We start from the raw sequence: 19,260 nt of genomic DNA, 5'->3' as shown, positions 1-19,260 counted from the left end.
GCAAAGAATTTCTGCCAACAATAACGTAGCTTGAAAGAGGACACAGAGGCTCTGATGGTATCGCAGACTTGCGGACATCTTGACTTCAGCCTAAGGAGATGCTGAGTGAAGGACTTGGCCATCCTGTTTGCAGACCCCTGGTCCACGGAAACTGAGCTAATAAATTTTTGTTGTTTTAAGCCACTCAGTTTGTCAGAATACGCCTCCCAGCAATAGAAAACCAGTAGCACAGATTAAAAATGAAAAGTTGTCCAACTTTTAATATGAAGCTCACAGAACCTTAATGATAAATCTATACAAGGAGAACATTAAAATAAAGGAAAAGAAAAATGACATAAGGCAGCCGTTTAAGACCTAATGCACTTAACACACCTAAGGCAATCAAATAATATAATTGATCAGCCAATAAAATGCTTTATCCTTATAGATGCCAGAAGTCTCTTTTCATCTAAATTAACAATAATTTATGTGGGAAAGATTTCAATAGCTGAGGAATGGAAGTTTAATGATCAGAAAAGTCTAGATGATATTGAATAACTCCAAATTTCAGGGCCTAAATGCAACACAGGTGGAATACTAATTCAGAGATTCTGGTGGGAATAAGACATCCCTCGAGGGCAAATGTCTTTCCCTGTGGTGACTCACGTATCCTGGCTGCTTTGTTTCTTGTATGAAGGCAGATCCGTACCACAGACAAGCAGGATATGATGTAATTACCAAACAAGCAAAATTTTTATGTGGACACAGGAAATACAGAGAAGTTACTTCTCCAGTTTAACATTTGCTAACATGTTCTACGGAGGATGTATTATTGGAGCTTGTTTTTAGTAAACTGAGACATCTGTGAGAACTATCTGTCTCAAAGTTCAGTTTTGCAAATATTTCAGAGCTGGTCCTCTGCAGAAACACATCCCCAAACCCAAGTCACCCTAGGAAAAAAATGTTTATAGCATGGATAAAATAAAAATAGTTTTTATAACTTGATATGAAAAAAAATTCTGACGAGGAATTTATAAGAAATATTTGTAATCTATTTGGGGAAATTGCAAAACCATATCTAGAAGTTTCAAATATGAATTATAAGTGCTAAAGTCTGAATGTTTGTGTATCCCCAAAATTAACATATTGAAAACCTAGTGCCCGAAGCGATGATATGGAGAGGTGAAGACTTCTGGAGTTGCTTAGGTCATGAGTGTGGAGCCCTCATGAATGCAATTAATGGTCTTATTGAAAAGGTCCCAGACAGGTGTTTTGTCCTTTCCACCACCTGAGGACACAGAATGTGGCAGTCTGCATCCCAGAAAAAGACCTTCACAAGACATCTGATTTGCCAAACTTCCCAGACTCCAGAATTATGAGAAATAAATGTTTATTAACTGCCCAGTCTATGGTATTTTTTTTCTATAACAGCATGGATGGACTGAAACAATAGATATAGAAATAAATGTAAATTAAATCATGAGATGAGATTTTCACTAGTCAGATTAGCAAAAAGACTCTAATGTGAACATACATACTTACACATATATGTACTGTAAGTATGATTCCAGCTGTTTCCAACATTAAAAAAAGTGAAAACAGTATACATAATTACAGTTGACCGTTATTAGGGAGGGTCATTAAAATTTGTAAACTGATAGCCAATTGGAATGATTGCAGCCATATGTAAACAGATGAAAAAAGAAATCTTCCAAAACATAATTAACTGACATAAAACAGGTCACTCCAGAGTTAATAAAATATAAATTCACACTAAGTTATACAAAGCAAGTTTCTATAAATAAGTATACATATTGAAAAATTATACAGAAAAATAAATTCAATGAAACCATTAAACTACCAATGTTATAGTTAACATAGTTAGCTCTGAGGAAAATGTCATTTTATTCAAAACACGTCTGCATGTGCTCACATGTATTTCAACAAGAATGCACCCCCTTTACTTAAGTAATTTACAAAATACAAATAATCTAGAATTATTTTAAACTTAAAAATATGCTCTTCAGACACGTCGGAGATCAAATACTGTCAAGTTAGTGTTACTTTGCCAAAGATAAACCATAAACTCGTACTATTCCACATGGTGTGAAATAAGTCAGTGTCCATCCTTGGCCTGGCAATTTTCATGTTTGCTCTTTGTAGCTTCTCGTAAGGATTATGTTTACCCACAAGGCACACAATGCAAATTTAACTAAATATGAAATAATTTATACATATTGCAAGTTTTTATCTGATGTGGGGTGATACCCAATGTTATCCATGTATTGTTTATATTTTTTAATGTTTACTTATTTCTGAGAGACAGAGAGACCACAAGCAGGGGAGGGGCAGAGAGAGAGAGAGAGAGAGAGAGAGAGAGAGAGAGAGAGAGACGGAGTCATGGAATCCAAAGCAGGCTTCAGGCTCTGAGCTGTCAGCACAGAACCCAACAAGAAGGGCTTGAACTCACAAACTCTGAGATCATGACCTGAGCCAAAATTGGACGCTTAACCGACTGAGCTGCCCAGGCACCCCTATTTATTATTTATCTTACTCTAAATCCTACTATTGGTCAGAAATAGTTGGGGCCAACTTCTATATGGCATGGTTTTGTTAACATAGGGTTAAGGTAGGCAAATAAATATTGTGTTTTCATACAGAAGGAAACATCAAGGGGTGAAGTATCAATTCACAGGACACAGCACCCCATCTCAAGTAGTCAAATAAATGATGAGAATATGTTAATCACAGTTTAATATGAGCAATTAAGAGAACTTGAAATAAACATGATGGGCCAACAATTTTCAAAAGAGTACAGTGTAGGAATCCTGGCTAGAAGCCTGAGAATATTAAGAGAGAGACTTAAATGTAGAAAAAACAAGATCAATAGGACGCAAATCTAAGTGTGGATGATATATTCCCGAAAACGGAAAGAACAGGGTGTAGACAGGGTCCATTTCCTAATTATAAGCATAGAAATACAAAGTTCTGTGTTTTCCAACTGAACATAAACAGCAACAGGAAGTCAGGTTATGTTCACTTATTCTAGAGAAATTATTTGTTCTGGGTTGGAACCGTGCTCCCTCTTTGTGAGATTTCTCATGGGTTGATGGTTGTTTGCAGGGAGGCGGCTTGCAAGCAGCTGTAACTGCAAACCTCTTGAAATAGAAGCAGAAGCATCCAATAAGACTTCCTGGGAGTCTGGCTCTTTGATCACTGTTTTTCTTTTATAACGTTGCCTACTGGAGCCTGGACTGGTAGACTAGGTTCTAAATCTGCTTCATTCAACAAAGAGTGGAAAACATGCCTATTCCTGTTTTTTTCCATAATGAGACATGCACACAACACATGCATACACACACACACACACACACACACACACACACACAGGCCACCATGGGGAAAGTGAGAGAGAGAGGAAAGTGGTCATTAATTAGCTGCATTTCTTTAAGTAAAATCTTAGCAAATTCTTTTTTTAAATTTTTTTTAACGTTTATTTGTTTTTGAGAGACAGAGACAGAGCATGAATGGGGGAGGAGCAAAGAGAGAGGGAGACACAGAATCCGAAACAGGCTCCAGGCTCTGAGCTGTCAGCACATAGCCCGACGTGGGGCTCGAACCCACGAACTGTGAGATCATGACCTGAGCTGAAGTCAGACGCTTAACTGACTGAGCCACTCAGGCGCCCCAAATCTTAGCAAATTCTTACAGAATGAAAATATTTCTCATATTTAGGACACAACGTCAAACAATTTTTTAATGGGTACCAGAAATGCTTTCTGATATCCACATTAAAAACAGAAAGGCATATGTAATTTTACCCTAAAACCATTACAGAAAATAGTTTTTATACCTCCTCAATGTTCTGCATATATAAGGGACACAGTAAATGTATTGAGGGATTGTTTCATCAAGATACAAATATTTAGGTTGCTTTTTTTTTTCTCTCTCTCTTTTGTGAACCTATAAGTCAGGATCTTATAACCTCACGCTGAATTCTTCAAGAGATTTTCGATGTGGAGACATTTAGTAGTGTTTCAGTTCAGTAACACAGTGTGCATGATAAATTTAGCTTCCCCAATAAGAAGCAGAGTTATCTTCTTATCTCTCTATCAATCTATTTATCTCTATCTACCTACCTGCCTACGTATATTTATCCCCTAAGTAGGAGATACCTTATTTGAGTAATAAATTCTGATTAAATGCTAAATGTAAAATGTTTCTCGCTAAATGTAGAGAAACTGAATCTTGATAGAGAATATTTTTTCCTCAAAAACTCAAAACTGTCAGCAATATTGACAGTGAAAGATATGAGCAAGACGGAATATAAAATGGTTATCAACTAAAACACTTCAGATTGCAAGCTATGGCTTCAGAACAAGTTCAAATTGCTTTTCAAACTCTATATTGGCTTTTTCTCTATGTGCCCTCAGCACCCCAAACTATCTGAACATCTGATAAGAAATGGAAGCACTGAGCTGGTCTGTCCTGATTTTTTTGTACAAATTTTTTGTCGGAGAAAACAGCTGCAAATGTTTTATGCCCAGAAATATTTTTTCCCATTTTTTGTTTGTGTGTGAACAAAGTCAGCAAGTTCACCTAACTAAATGCTCTATTTTCCTTCAATATTGTTTGTTTATATATTAAAATACTTCATTTAAAATTCTCTTCTAATGTTTTTAAAGGATTAAAATTTTAACTAAAATAGAGATTCAATAGCAAATACAAACAAGTAAAGATTGCAGCAACTTATATCAGGGATGGATGGGAAATAACAGGTAACACTAAATATTGTGAAGTCAAATTAGTAATCAACTCTCTATTATCTTTGTTAATGGGACAAGTTAGTGGCCCAGATAATATAGCATGCCATCTAATGGTTCATTTTTATGGGCCTGGTGATATATTACCCTATTTTGTTCCTGCATATTTATAGTTTTAATTATATTTTAATATTATGTTATTAAATTAAATGTTCATTCTTTGAACACACACCAGGCATTGAGGAAGCAAAGCTGTGTGTGAAAGACTCTTTGATGGAAGGTGGAAAATACTCTGCCGTTAACATTCCATTGTTTTAATCCAGAATACAGATAACCAGTGCGTGAGTAAATGAGACAATGGTGTTACTAACCATTTCTTCTCAGTTAGTATATTGAATGACTCTACAAACTAAAAAAGGTTTCAGAAGTCTTATAAATGCCCCTTGTGGTTTTTGATGAAGGAATAGCAACTGTAGACGGGTGTATTTCACATAAAAACACAGAAACACATATGTAAGCCAAAGTAATAAATATCTTACAGTAGTAAGCAAAATATAGCCCGTGTCTCCAAAACAACATGAGCAGATACAAAAAAGGAAAGATGGCAAGAGAATGAACAGACAAACTAAATAGGACGCAAATCATTGAGGGTCTTGTATGCCATTTAAGATGCTTGAACTTCATGATAAGAGTGATATATGAGTAAAATATGATTCAGGTAAGGACAATCGATGAATGTTCCTTCTAGAAAGTCAAAGTTTATTGAATAATAGAATATTAACATTATCTCAAATATCTCCTCTAAGATTATTTATTAAATGCAAAAAATGAAAATAAAAACACAGTAACTACAGTCACTGCTCGACACTTTAACTACAAGATGAAAATCATTGACAAATCAGATTAACTGAATCAGGTGCCTCTAGATATGTTACCCTGAATACAGCACAGTAACACTTCCATGGTGTTTCATCTAGAAGTTAAAAGCTTCAACTTAATCATCAGAGAATCCAAAAATTAAGAAAAAAATAAATAAGCTGTTTGTATTTTTTTTCTTTTTTGGTCAACTATATGAGAGACAAAGGAAAGTTGTTGGGAAAGTCCAGATTAAAATAGATGAAAGGGAATGACAAGTAAATGCAATGAAAGATTCTAGACATGAACACATACTGGGAAAAATAATTACTTTGAAGGATATTACTGAGCCAAGTGATATATTAAAAATGTGAGTGTAGGGGCACCTAGGTGGCTCACTCGGTTAAGCATCCGACTTCGTGTCAGGTCATGATCTAGTGGTTTCTGAGTTTGAGCCCCTGCGTCAGGCTCAGAGCCTGGAGCCTGATTTGGATTCTGTGTCTCCCTCTCTCTCTGCCCCTCCCTTGCTCACAGTCTCTCTCTCTCTCTCTCTCTCTCTCTCTCTCTCAGAAATAAATAAATATTAAAAAAAATAATGTGACTGTAGATAATGAAATGTTAATGCTAAATCAAATATATTTTCTTGAATATTAAAATTATAGTTACATAAGAAATACTTTTATTCTTCATAAATATAAATGGAAACACTTAAGGGTCATTGTTCATGATATGCAAAAAAAAAGTTTTCTTTTTTTCTTTAATGTTTATTTATTTTTGACAGAGAGATAGAGAAAAGCAGACACAGAATCCAAAGTAGGATCCAGGCTCGGAGCTGCCACACAGAGCCCGATGTGGGGCTCGAACTCAGGAGCTGTGAGAGCATGACCTGAGATGAAGTCGGACCCTTAACCGACTGAGTTACCCAGGCGCCCCTACTCTAAATGATTTCATAACAAATGATACGAATGATGTAGATGGAGAGGGAGAATGGGAGAGGAGAGAGCAAGGAGTGGGGGAGGGAGAATGATTAAATGAATCTAACAAAATGTTAACAATTTGGAGAAAAAGGTATATGGGTACGGTGAAGAGGATGAATCAGAAAAGCTCCTGCTGGTTATGGACTGATCAATTGGGAAGCTGTAGTAGTTTTCCAGGTAAATGGTGATGATATCCTCCCATAAAGTATTGGAAGCAGTAATAGGAAGAAGCCGAATCAAGAACCTGGCGGTTTAATGGGGCGCCTGGGTGGCTCAGTCCGTTAAGCGTCTGACTTCTGCTCAGGTCATGATCTCATGGTTCCTGAGTTTGAGCCCCGCATCACGCTTTGTGTTGACAGCTCTGAAACTGGAGCCTGCTTTGAATTCTGTATGTCTCTCTCTCTGCCCCTCGCCCGCTCATGTTCGGTCTCACTCTTTCAAAAAATGAACTTAAAAAAAAAAGAGCTTGGTGATTAACTGGCTATAGCAAAGGGGGAAGGGAGTAAAAGGAGGTACCCAGGCATTTGATATGGTCAGCTCCTTTCATGGTGAGGTCAATCAACGCAGTAAGGACCAAGGGTCAGGAACCCAGAGAGACAAGACATTCAGCTGGTTTGGAATGTAAAATGCCTAGGGAACTATTACATGAGAATATCTACTAGGCACTTATCTACACAGATTTATAATTCAGGGGACAGATACGGTGAAAATAGAGTTTGGAGCTCATATTTTTGAATCATAGCAATGAGTGAGGTCCCTGCTAAACTCGAATGTTTCAGCATTTGGCGAAAGAAGAGGTGGAAGGAAAACTGTCATAGAATGAAATGAAAGGAGGAAATCAAGAAGTGGTAAGATTTTCATACAAAGTCAGGTAGAGTGTATTAGTGGCAAAAATCAGGTAACCGCAGCGTATTAGTTTTCTAGAACTACTTTAAAAAAAAAAAAAGTACCACAAATTTGAGTGATTTAAACACCAGAAGTTTATTATCACGCAGTTCTGGAGGCTCAAAGTCCAAGATCAAGATAACCCGTCCTGTTCAGGGGGTTGGTTCCTTCTGAAGGCCATGAAGGAGGAAGCCTCCTTGGCTTATAGACGGCCATCTTCTCCCTTGTCTCTTCTAAGTTTCTCCCCTTTACATGTGTCCGTGTCCACATTTCCCCTTTTTATACGGACATCTGTCATATTGGATCAGGGGCCCAGGCTACTCGACTATGGCCTCACTTTACCTACTTTGATCTGCAGTTACTCTGTTTGCAACTATTGTCACATTCCAAGGTACTAGGGAGGTAGGACTTCAACATATGAATTGAGTGGTGAGGGCACAATTCAACACACAGCAGTCGGAAGCCATAAGTGTTCTTTAGATGAAACAAGGAGGGTGTAAGCATAGTCCAGGTTAAGAGGTTAATAGCAAGCTAAGAGAAGCAGTGGGGAAATGTCAAATTATCACAGCGGAAAAGGCAAAGCGAAGTGAGGGATTGAGGACTGCAATATAGAGACTACATTCTGAAGTTTGACACCAATGGAGAAGACAAGGATTTTAAGGAAGCTCGTATTTTAAAAATTGAAGAAGAGTTGTCACCCAATGTTACATGAGTTTCAGATGTACAGCATAGTGATGTGACAGCTAGCTTTATACGTTATGCTGTGCCCATCATGGGGATAAGAAGCCCAGTTTTTAAGATGGGATTAAAGAAAAAAAAAAACAAAAAGGGAAACAAGGCTTCATTTCTGAAAAAGAGGAATTAGCTAGGGCAAAGGTGCAAATGCAGAATGGTGAGGGAATCAAAAGAGAGAGAAACTTATGAGAAAAGAAGCCATGCGCCCAAAGAATTTAGGCAGGTAGAGGGTCACCGATACTGCAGTAACAGGGAGACAGATTACAAATGATTTACATCTTTACATAGCATAGATAAGTCAAGAAAAACATGTGACAGTAGTTTAGAAACAGAAATAGGCTGTGCATATATGTAATACTTGTATTATGTTATTATTATGAACAGTTATAGCCTGTTAAGTATCCTTTGTCATTCTTAAAAAGAAATTATCCATGTAGAGAGTGAGATGATTTTTCGAGTCTACATAGTAACGTCAGATTTGAAACATTGTATTGGATCATGCCTACACCTGGATGTCAATACATTTTCATTACACTTTTTGCTTTTCCATCGGACCTTTCAGTGGGCTAATTACTGAAATTGAGAAACCAACCCCAGCTTTTCGTGGCGCATGTAATTTGAAGACAGCCAAATGAGACTAAAACACCTCACCGTACTTCTGCATTTAAATGTGCAGAGTCACTAAATGTCACTTTTAAACTTCATTTTTATCCCTCAATAATGCAAATAAGGAAAATACTCAAAAATTCACAGACTTTTCATGGTAAAATACTAGCTGTATTTGCTTTGTTTCTATCATAAGACAAAACATTTGCTGGGATATAAAAACTGTTGTTTTTTGTCAGTCTTAGCATGAGTTTTTCTAGGCAAAGATTCCCAGATACATGTCTCATAAGCTGAAAAATTGGCCAATTGTTAGTGATCTAGCTCAATTATATGATGAAATCCATGTGGGAGAGTATGTTTTTTAAGTAACTTCACGTAACTAATAAATGCCAACCCAAGAATAAATTAACAGCTTATTTTTTTATATAGACTACAGTTTTTGTTGATAAGCTTGGGGTCCAACATGGTTCATATTATTTACATTACTTTTTAAATTCTGGCATTCATATTCATCTTAAGAGCAAACAAAGCGATAAAACAAACAAAACAAGGCAAATTATATACTTGTGTCAACAAGACAAATATGGTAAATATATTTGTTTCAGATTTGAGAAGCTGTTTAAGTATTTGTGGGTAAAATTTAAAAGCTTTTCACACCAAGGATTATATATGGAAAATAAGCCACTGCATCTTTATATATACAGACATCAACTATTTATTATTATTATTATTATTATTATTATAGTTTTGAGTTCTTCCTTTCCCTGTTACGAATCACTGAAACCAATAGTAAAAGTATGGGCAAACTGTTACCCCTAAATATAAATCAAATTACTCCCAAGTATTTTTCACTGAAGAATGTATGATATTGCTAATTATTCTCTCCAATATTTTACAAAAAATAGTGAGCATTAAAATCTCCTTGGATGTTCTTATTCTCACTCTTTCCTGCCTTCTCGGGGGCCTCATTATCTCTAACTCTTCACTCACATAATTTTCTCAACTATTGGATAATTTTCTCAACTATTTTTTTACTTTGGGGTCAGCACACTCAGGATCGATCTATCCGAAAACAAGACACCCCCCACTCCCTGCCTCACACTCTCTCGGGAGGTTACAGGTCAAACTCTCATTCCTCCTTTAAGCCCTTGCAGATGTCTACGTTTGTGGCCCTAAAGATTATTTGTGACTCCTAATCATCACATCCTGTGTTTGGAATGCTGATTTCCTCCAAAGTTCTGTGCCAAAAAGCAAATTATTTATCCTCTTTCTTTTTATCCTCAGGACAGTGTTTCAGAAAACCTGCATTCTCCTTGTGACTCTTGTACTACCTAATAGTAAGTCCCGGGACACCTCCTTTAATGACTTGTGTCTTCAATTTCCTCACTAGTAACATGAAAGACATTGTGTCAGCTCTTGTCACTCTTGGAAAACTGCAGCATCATGGGAAAACCATTGACTTTGGAGCCAAACTGAAGTGGGTACTAATCTCAGTAAGATAAATTATTAGTACATGAACATCGTAAATTTATCTACTCACTCTGAGGCTACTGTTTCTTATTTATGGAAAGGGAACAAGATCAGTTCTTCAGTATTTTACTATTTGAACTTCTTACAATTATGCTGTGATACAACCACAAAAGGCCATGATGTTTCAGAGTGTTACAGTTATACTCTTAGATGAACGGTACCTGGACCGCAAATGAGTGTCAGGCCTTTATTTTTAACCATGTGCCTGATTACCCAGCATGCCCAGGGTAGCAGTCACACTAAAGCTCACCTACAGTCAGTCCTTCCCTTCTCCCAGGCTCAAGGAAGATTTACATGCCGACCTTCCCGTGTGCGCCAGGGGTCAGGTAATTTGCTTTAGACATTGCTTTAGACACACAAATGTGAGTGCGAGCAACATGTATTACTTCCAGTTTGAGGAACTAAATTGTTGACATAAGATTCTCTAGCATGTGTGCATGTGGGTGTGTGTTTGTGCATGCGTGCTGTCGGTGAAAGTCTGCATGTGATTACGCACCTATGGCATGATGCAACCGTTCTAAGTTTGATTGCGAAGTTGCCCTGTACCAGATAGTTGCCTAGAGAGTTTTCCATACCTTCAGTGGACTTTGTATGAGTGAAAAAGGGAAAAGAAAAATAAAAATAGTTTGTTGTATTAAGGCAGCAGGACTGAAATTCACAGAAACAGAAAATAAAATCTAAGATACTCCTTGTACTCAGTCAACAGGATACTGCCCCATTATCAGACATCAGTTTTTCAGAGAATTCAGATGCGAAACTGCCACTCTGATGTAATCTGAAAATATCTTAAAACTAGAGAGACAATTATGCTTAAAATAGAGTAGAGGGACCCCTGGGTGACCCAGCTGGTTAACTGTCCGACTCTTGGTTTTGACTCAGGTCGTGATCTCACAGTTCGTGGGTTCAAGCCCCACGTTGCACTCTGTACTGACAGCGGGGACCCTACTTGGGGTTCTCTCTCTCCCTCTCTCTCTGCCCCTCCCTTGCTCACACTCTCTGTCTCAAAATAAATAAATAAAAATCTAAAACTAAATAAAATAAAAAGAATAATTCTAGTTCTTGAGAGAATGTAGTTTTTACTGTTATTCTTTAAGAAGTCACATACAGTTGAAAATAGAAATGTCTACATTCCCAGGTAAGCTCACTGCTATGATCCCAGAAGATATACAACTTCCCCAGGAGATCTTTCCAAGCATATTGTATTTCTCTGCCTTTCAGAACACAAAATGACATTTCTCAGTAGACAAAACTGATTTTTTCATCACTTTGTTCTAATCTGAACACATGCCCAAGGGGTCAGTAAAACTCACCTGAACTTTTATTTTAAAATAACCCGTAAACAATCAAATTAACATAGCCAATTGCAATTTTAACATAAGGTTCCAAAAATCCCCAAATAAAATGATAAACATTTCTATTTCTTGATATCTTTGGGATAGATATTTATAAAGTATTTTAAGAAGCTCCAATGTTTCTAAATATTTCCCATGAAGTTAATGGCAGTTTAAATCTATCATTGCTGCTATGGAAATAAGCTTATTTTATAAATTTGTATTATTTTATGCAAATTCCAGATTTTATATTTTGTTTAACATAACTAAGTCTGAGAGGTGACAATATCCTTTTACAAAATTCAGTGTATCATTTATTGTCCTTCCTTTTCAGGAAGTAAGTAAAGCACTGCATTATTTTCTCAAGTCAGAAAACTATAATGGGTAAATAAATTAACTTCAGAGAACAATTCCATTTAGGGTGTTTATAAAAACAAGAGAGTTGAATCTTTCTAATTCTACATGGGGAGGAGGACCGACAATATACTTTCCACCCGACCACTTTTCCCATTCTTCTGGATAAACCTGCATGGTAGACCATTATATGTAACGATGCCTCAGCGAAAGGCAATTTTCTTCACAAGGCATAAAGTCTAATTTGAGTTATGTCCGTGATAATATAGGATTCATTCCCATACATTATTTGTAGAATCCAAACTAGAGAAGAAATAAGGTCATGAGGGAGGCCAAAGGGAGGAAAGGAAAACAAATATACACATAGAATAAGATCATTTCCCTTCAAACTATAGGAAGTCTCCTACAACAGAATTAAACCAGTGGACCTGGTTAATTGTGTTGGGGAGCCCTATACGATGGTCATTGCAAAATCTTCTGAAGAATTACTAATCAGTTTTCAGGTAGCACCCTCAAAAATATGTCATCCTCACCTGGTGATAATACTTTTGTGCAGATTCCCAGATAATAATATGGATTCTGTTAGTTTTTCATTGTCAACACTTTCTATTCAGCTCTTGCCTATATTTTGTTATAATAATTTTTTTCATTTCATAAACCCGTAAATGAAACAGCGAGTTTAAATCTATCCCTTTCTCTGAAATTGTGACTTTTATTCGTTTATAGATATATTTTTGTCTAATATGTACTCTTAAACACATCTCTTTTGATAGCAAATATATTTTTTATGGTGGCAAATGATTATAAAATGACCTTTAACCCATAGACTCAAATACAGTGTTCCCCAACTTGTACACAAATATTCATCAGGACACAGAAGATGGTGAAATTCTCAAATTTCTCAGGAAATATGTTGGGTCAACTGTTGAAAATATATCATTAACTAAGGTACAACTAATATTATATTGAAGAATGTGGTTTGAATGCACATGCTTCACTCATTAAATAGAACCTTGTTGGAGAATAAGGAAACTAATGCATCTTTCTCCAATGTAACCATCCTTACAAAAACCTTAGGGATATTACCCATCAGAAAAATAGTTATCCTTCATGATGGAAGTGTTTCTTTTTGAAATTGTTCTATAAGAGCAAGATAGAGAGTAGCTCACACAGTGTTCTGGAATATTGTATGGAGAGTCATAGATGTTTAAATATGTACTTGTTTCTAATATTCATATTCAAGTTAACTTGCTCTTAAAACTATTAAGGATCTTACATGATTAACATAGCAAGTTAATGGAAAAAAGTGGAGAATGACAAAAGAATGGCAATTAAGGAGAAAAGTAGCAAAGCAAAGAGAGGGATATACATATATAATGCATTTTTAATAATTACAAACTTATTTGTCTTAATTTGTTTAATGTTTTGCTTTTATTTTTGAGAGAGAAAGAGAGAACATGAGCAGGGGAGGGGCAGAAAGAGGGAGACACAGAATCCAAAGCAGGCTCCCAGTTGTCATCACAGAGCACTACGTGGGACTCGAACTCACAGGAAGGACGTGAGATCATGACTCGAGCCAAAGTGGGACGCTTAACAGACTGAGCCATGCAGGCACCCTGCAAATTTATTCACTTTAAATAAAAAATGTGAAAAGTTATACCAGAACAATGAAAGTCTAGAAGACTAGGAAAAATTACTCTTTAAAAATCTACTAAAAGAACATAAGTATTATTTTTTAATTGATGTAAAATTGTATATAACATTATATATGCTTGAAGTGTACAACATTATAATTTAACATCTGTATACACTGAATAGTGATCACCACCCAAAGTATGGTGGCCATTCATCATCATTCAATTGACCCCCTCATCTATTTTGTCCACTCCCCAGCCACCTTCTCCTCTGGTAATCGTCAATACGTTCTCTGTATCAGTGAGTTTGTTTTTGTATTGATTTTTTTTGTTCTTTTTTTTTTTTTTAGATTCCATATATGCATGAAACCACACAGTAGTTTCCTTTGTCCATCTGACTTATTTCATGTAGCATAATACACTTAAAGAGCCAAAGAACCAAAAATATTTTTTAATCTTTATTTATTTTTCTGAAAGAGATAGAGAGACAGAGACAGAGCACGAGCTGGGGAAGGGCAGAGACAGGAAGGGAGACACAGAGCCCAAAGCAGGCTCCAGGCTCTGAGCTGTCAGCACAGAGCCAAATGTGGGGCTCGAACTCCCAAATTGTGAGATCATGACCGGAGTTGAAGTCGGATGCTGAACCGGCTGAGCCACCCAGGCACCCCACAAAAATGTATTTTAAGAAAAACTTTTGTTTGAGTGCAATAATAGCTATCTTCCCAGAAACAAAAGCAGAAAGTCATAACAATAGCCTAAATTAAAGCAAAACTATAATGGAAAAATAGTAAATGAAATAACAATAATTATCCATGATTCAGAGAAAACAAAATTGAGAATATTACTTAAACTTCCTGTGGAACTACTAGCATAAAGAAATCTATGATCAGAGACAAATCTATGACCATATGTCATCAAACATTAAAGGGAATACATTTTGGTATTTGCATTACTGGATAACCCCTGAACAATATTCAAATAAAAGCACATTCCAAAGAACAGATAAATTAATACAGACATACTCTTCAATGTATCACTGACTTTGCAGCAAAGTAAGGCAATCCTAGATATGTACCTTGAAAACCACTTGCCTATATGCACAAAGTAACATCACCAACAAACACTTCAACATTTTACATAATAATGATGGAAAACAAATACAGGTTAACACAGGAGAATTGTTAAATAGGACCGGAGAAGCATAAAGCAATGTAAATTTCAGAATGAGATATACAATGCCTTATGAATTTATAGTTTAAAATGTAGGTATGAGAATCAAAAGAATTGAGAGTTGAGCCTCAAGTTTTGAAGATGCCACCTAAGGGAAAAAGAGGCTCAGGGAAAAGGGGGAAAGGGGGAGCAACCATCAGGTGACAGTCCTGGCAAGAAGACTCAGGGTCACGAAGGTGGTGGCAATGCAGTAAAGGTCAGACACATTCTGTGTGAAAACTGTGGGAAAATCATGGAAGCCATGGAAAAGTTAAAGTCTGGAATGCAATTCAGTGAAGTAGTTGCATGGTATCGTGAAGACAAAGCCAGGCAAGGGGGTGACTTGGACCGGATGACCAGAGGTTCCATGGTGGAACCATTTCAAGAAACAGCATTTGCATTGCTGGTAATGGGGCTGGATAAAGCCTGTGTTTACAGACTCTCTGGTGAAAACAAAATTTGGATGTCATCTTATTATGGTTGAAGGGAAAAAATAAAATTTTACTAAACACTGAAAAAAAAATAAATAAAATATATAAAATAAAATAAAATAAAATGTACACAGTGGTGGGGCATCTGAGTGGCTCAGTTGGTTGGGCATTAGAGCCTTGATTTCAGCTCAGGTCATGATCTCACAGTTCGTGAGATCAAGCCCCATGTCGGGCTCTGTGCTGACAGCATGGAGCCTGCTTGGGATTCTCTCTCTCTCCCTTTCTTTCTGCCCCACCCCTGCTCGTGTGTGCTCACTCTCTCTCAAAATAAATGAACTTAAAAAAAAATAATAATGAAATAAAATGCACAGAATGGTGTTATTTAACATTTAATAGTAATATGTAATTAGAAAATAACAAAGATATGCATAAAGATAATATAACCTCAGCACTCGATTTCGATTAATTTTTGAGGATAATGAGAGAGAATATAATTTAAGAGGGTTTGATGAAAGCTTTCAATGTCACATGAAATACTTTATTACTCATCCTTTTTTATCTTAAATATGTTATAATAAAAAACAAAGAATAATAAAAGAAATACAATTAGCATTCAAAGAAAATACAAGTTTCTAATGTATAAAAAAGCAAATATACAAGAATTAAAATGAGAAAAGAACAAGAATATGGGAGAAACCTGTAATAACAGAGAAAATTAACATAATTAATGAGCTTGACCTCTCTGAAAAATCTAAAAGAGGTTATAAATGTATTTATCTGTACATATTTATAATCCTAACAATATTTAAAAACATCTTCTGCATAGAATCTTTTGTGGCCAAGATACATGGAAACCAAAGGGATGCTACTTTTACAGTTCAAAAGAAATGGATTTGAAACGTGGCCAAAAGATCACCTTTTTTTCTTTAAATGCATAAAAGTATTGAGGCCTACTGACAGGAAGTTTTCTTCTCTAAAGTTTGACAAGTATCTGGGCTGAACTTAATTTTTGGTTTGTTTGTCTGTGTTCTCCACTAACCACAGGCCATACATGCTCTTGTGCTTTACTTCCTGCCATGCAGTTATCTTGAGCTACAACATGAATGTTCCGTTTATGTGTGGTTATAAGAAGATAAAATAAATCTGTTGCATTTAAAGGGAACTTCTGCTTAAATTACATACACCCACGGGCTTAACATACTTCTCTTTCTTTCAGCACAATAATACCCTAAGTTGAATTGTAAAAGCTATCCTTGGACCCTAGAAAAATGCCATTTATTTAAAGAAACATTTATAGTAAAATGGAAGATTCTACAACTTATCTACTATCACTCTTTTCTTTTCAAATTTGTGTTTAAATTCTAGTTAGTTAACATACAGTGCTATATTAGTTTCAGGAATAGTATCACTTACACACAACACTGATGCTCATCATAACAAGTGCCTTCCTTAATACCCATCACCCATCTAGCCCATCTCCCTCCCACTTTCTTCCATCAACCCTGTTTGTTCTCTAATCTCTAAGAGTCTCCTACAGGCATTTCCCTCTCTCTCCCCCACACCCCCCTATGTTTATCTGTTTTGTTTCTTAAATCCCACATATGAGTGAAATGATATGGCATATGTCTTTCTCTGACGTATTTTGCTTAGCATAATACACTCTAGCTCCATCCACCTTGTAGAAAATGACAAGATTTTATTATTTCTTATGGCTGAGTAATATTCCTTTATATATATAATATATATATTATATTAAGTATATAAATATATATATATATATATATATATATATATATATATAATATACATCTTTTTCCATTCATTAGTCAGTGGACATTTGGTCTCTCTCCATAGTTTGGCCATTGTTAACGATGCTTGATAATGCTGTTGTAAACATCAGGAAGGTGAATGTACCCCTTGAAATCTATATTTTTATGTCATTTGGGTAAACACCTAATAGTGCAATTGCTGTATCATAGGGTAGTTCTATTTTTAACTTTTTGAGGAATCACCATACTGTTCCCCAGAATTGCTGTACCCGTTTGCATCCCCACCAACAGTGTAAGAGGGTTCCCTTTCACTGTTAATGAAAATTGAGTGACAGATTTGCTGCATGAAAAGGAAATAGGTTATGATGTGTTATATGTAATCCCAGGATTAACTGTAGTTTACATAGCATTAAACTCTCTGATGATTTTAATGGCTATTTGTATCATTATTATTAATATCATAGGCTCACCCATTACTATTGGTAACATCAGCCCATTCATCTTGGTCACTTTCCTTAAAATACTAACTGCACACATATGATATGAAAAAACATTTGTGGCTTCATGAGAAGAGTTAGAAAACGTAAGGAAACTTGTAAAAGGGTAACTGATACAAGCTGCTGTGTTTTGTTTTGTTTCGTTTTTATCCCAGGGCCTTGGAGTTTATCTTAATGGTAGGCAGTTCAAATAGTATGACTAATTTTAATCACAATCTAGTTGAATTGTGACTTTGACTAAAGGTTTTATTTAATATAAAGTGATGCAATATTGAACATCTTATCAAAATAATTAATAGGCATGGGGCACCTGGGTAGCTCAGTGAGTTGAGAGCCCTCTTGCTTTTGGCTCTGGCCACGATCTCACAGTTTACGGGGTCGAGCCCTGCATTGAGTTCCACTGACAGCCTGCAGCCTGCTTGGGATTCTTTCTCCCTCTCTCTGTCCCTCTCCACCTCTCAAAATAAATAAATGGACTTAAAAATAATAATTAACAGGCATGGAAACTGGAATTCAGCCCAGGGTCCTTTAAACTCAGTCCTCACTGGGGCGCCTGGGTGGCTCAGTCGGTTGAGTTCCCGACTTCCGCTCAGGTCATGATCTCAGCTCGTGAGTTCAAGCCCCGCGTCGGACTCTGTGCTGAAGGCTCGGAGCCTGGAGCCTGCTTCAGATCCTGTGTCTCCCTCTCTCTCTGCCCCTAACCACTTGCATTCTGTCTGTCTCTCTCAAAAATAAATAAATAAACTCACTCCTCATGGCCACTGTTTACTTTATAAGTCATGAATATTTTCATCAGTCCCACTAACAGAACGAAAAACTGTTAAGAATAATTATACTAAAAAATTAATAAGGAGGGTTAGGTGAAATAGTCGAAGGAGAGTGAGAGGTCCAGGGGACCAGGTATGAAATAAATAAGTCACGGAGATAAAAGGTACAGCATAGGGAATATATTGAGTGATACTGTAATAAAGCTATATGGTAACAGACAGTAGCTACACTTGTGGTGAGCACAACATAACATATAGACTTGCTCAATTACTACGTGGTACGCCTAAAACTAATGTAACATGTGTGTCAGCTATATTTCTTTAAAAAAGTTAAGAGGTAGCTGATTCATGTTGCTCTGAGGACCATTTTTGGGATATTGGTAATTGAAATGAGGTCGAAACAAAGCTTATAAAATACGAGCAGTATTCTCATAAGTCATACACTCTAATGGTTAATGATAGCTACTTGTCAGAAAACACTACAAAAAGCTAATCAAAGATATATTTTATTTTTCTGAGGTATGCTTATTTCAGAACAATAAGTGTCTAAGTCTGAATGATCCTAGCATTTCAAGGTTCACAGCTTGTAGAATCAACAACAAAACATCCTTTATTTCAAGCTAAACATAGAGTGACTCCTACAATTTAAGATTAGATATAACAACTGTATTGCAGTGAAACATGTTCTGCACTTTGCTCTGTTAATAAGACACCATCCAAGTTTTGTGGGAGTATGACAGTAGACTAAATAACTCATTGCGAGACACTCCTCTCTAGGGAGTCAATTACCTCAATCACATCGCTTGGTTGTGATGAGAGCACTTAAAACAGGGGTACTGAGATCAACTCATTCCATTTAGTCCATAAAGTGATGGCAAGTCATATTTTAAGAGCAGATTTTTGAAGTGGTTCAGTAATGAAACAGAAAAATCTCTAAG

The 19,260-nt window shown here is 36.3% G+C and overlaps 1 pseudogene; it reads left to right on the top strand.

Annotated features, from left to right (window-relative positions):
• The first annotated feature begins 14,942 nt into the window (after positions 1-14,942).
• On the top strand, positions 14,943-15,355 carry LOC102958412 (annotated as a pseudogene).
• Positions 15,356-19,260: the final 3,905 nt, after the last annotated feature.

Source organism: Panthera tigris, chromosome C2, assembly GCF_018350195.1.
Source record: "Panthera tigris isolate Pti1 chromosome C2, P.tigris_Pti1_mat1.1, whole genome shotgun sequence".
Lineage (NCBI taxonomy): Eukaryota > Metazoa > Chordata > Mammalia > Carnivora > Felidae > Panthera > Panthera tigris.
The sequence above is the reverse complement of the archived record's forward strand: the minus strand, read 5'-3'. Positions and strand labels throughout refer to the sequence as shown.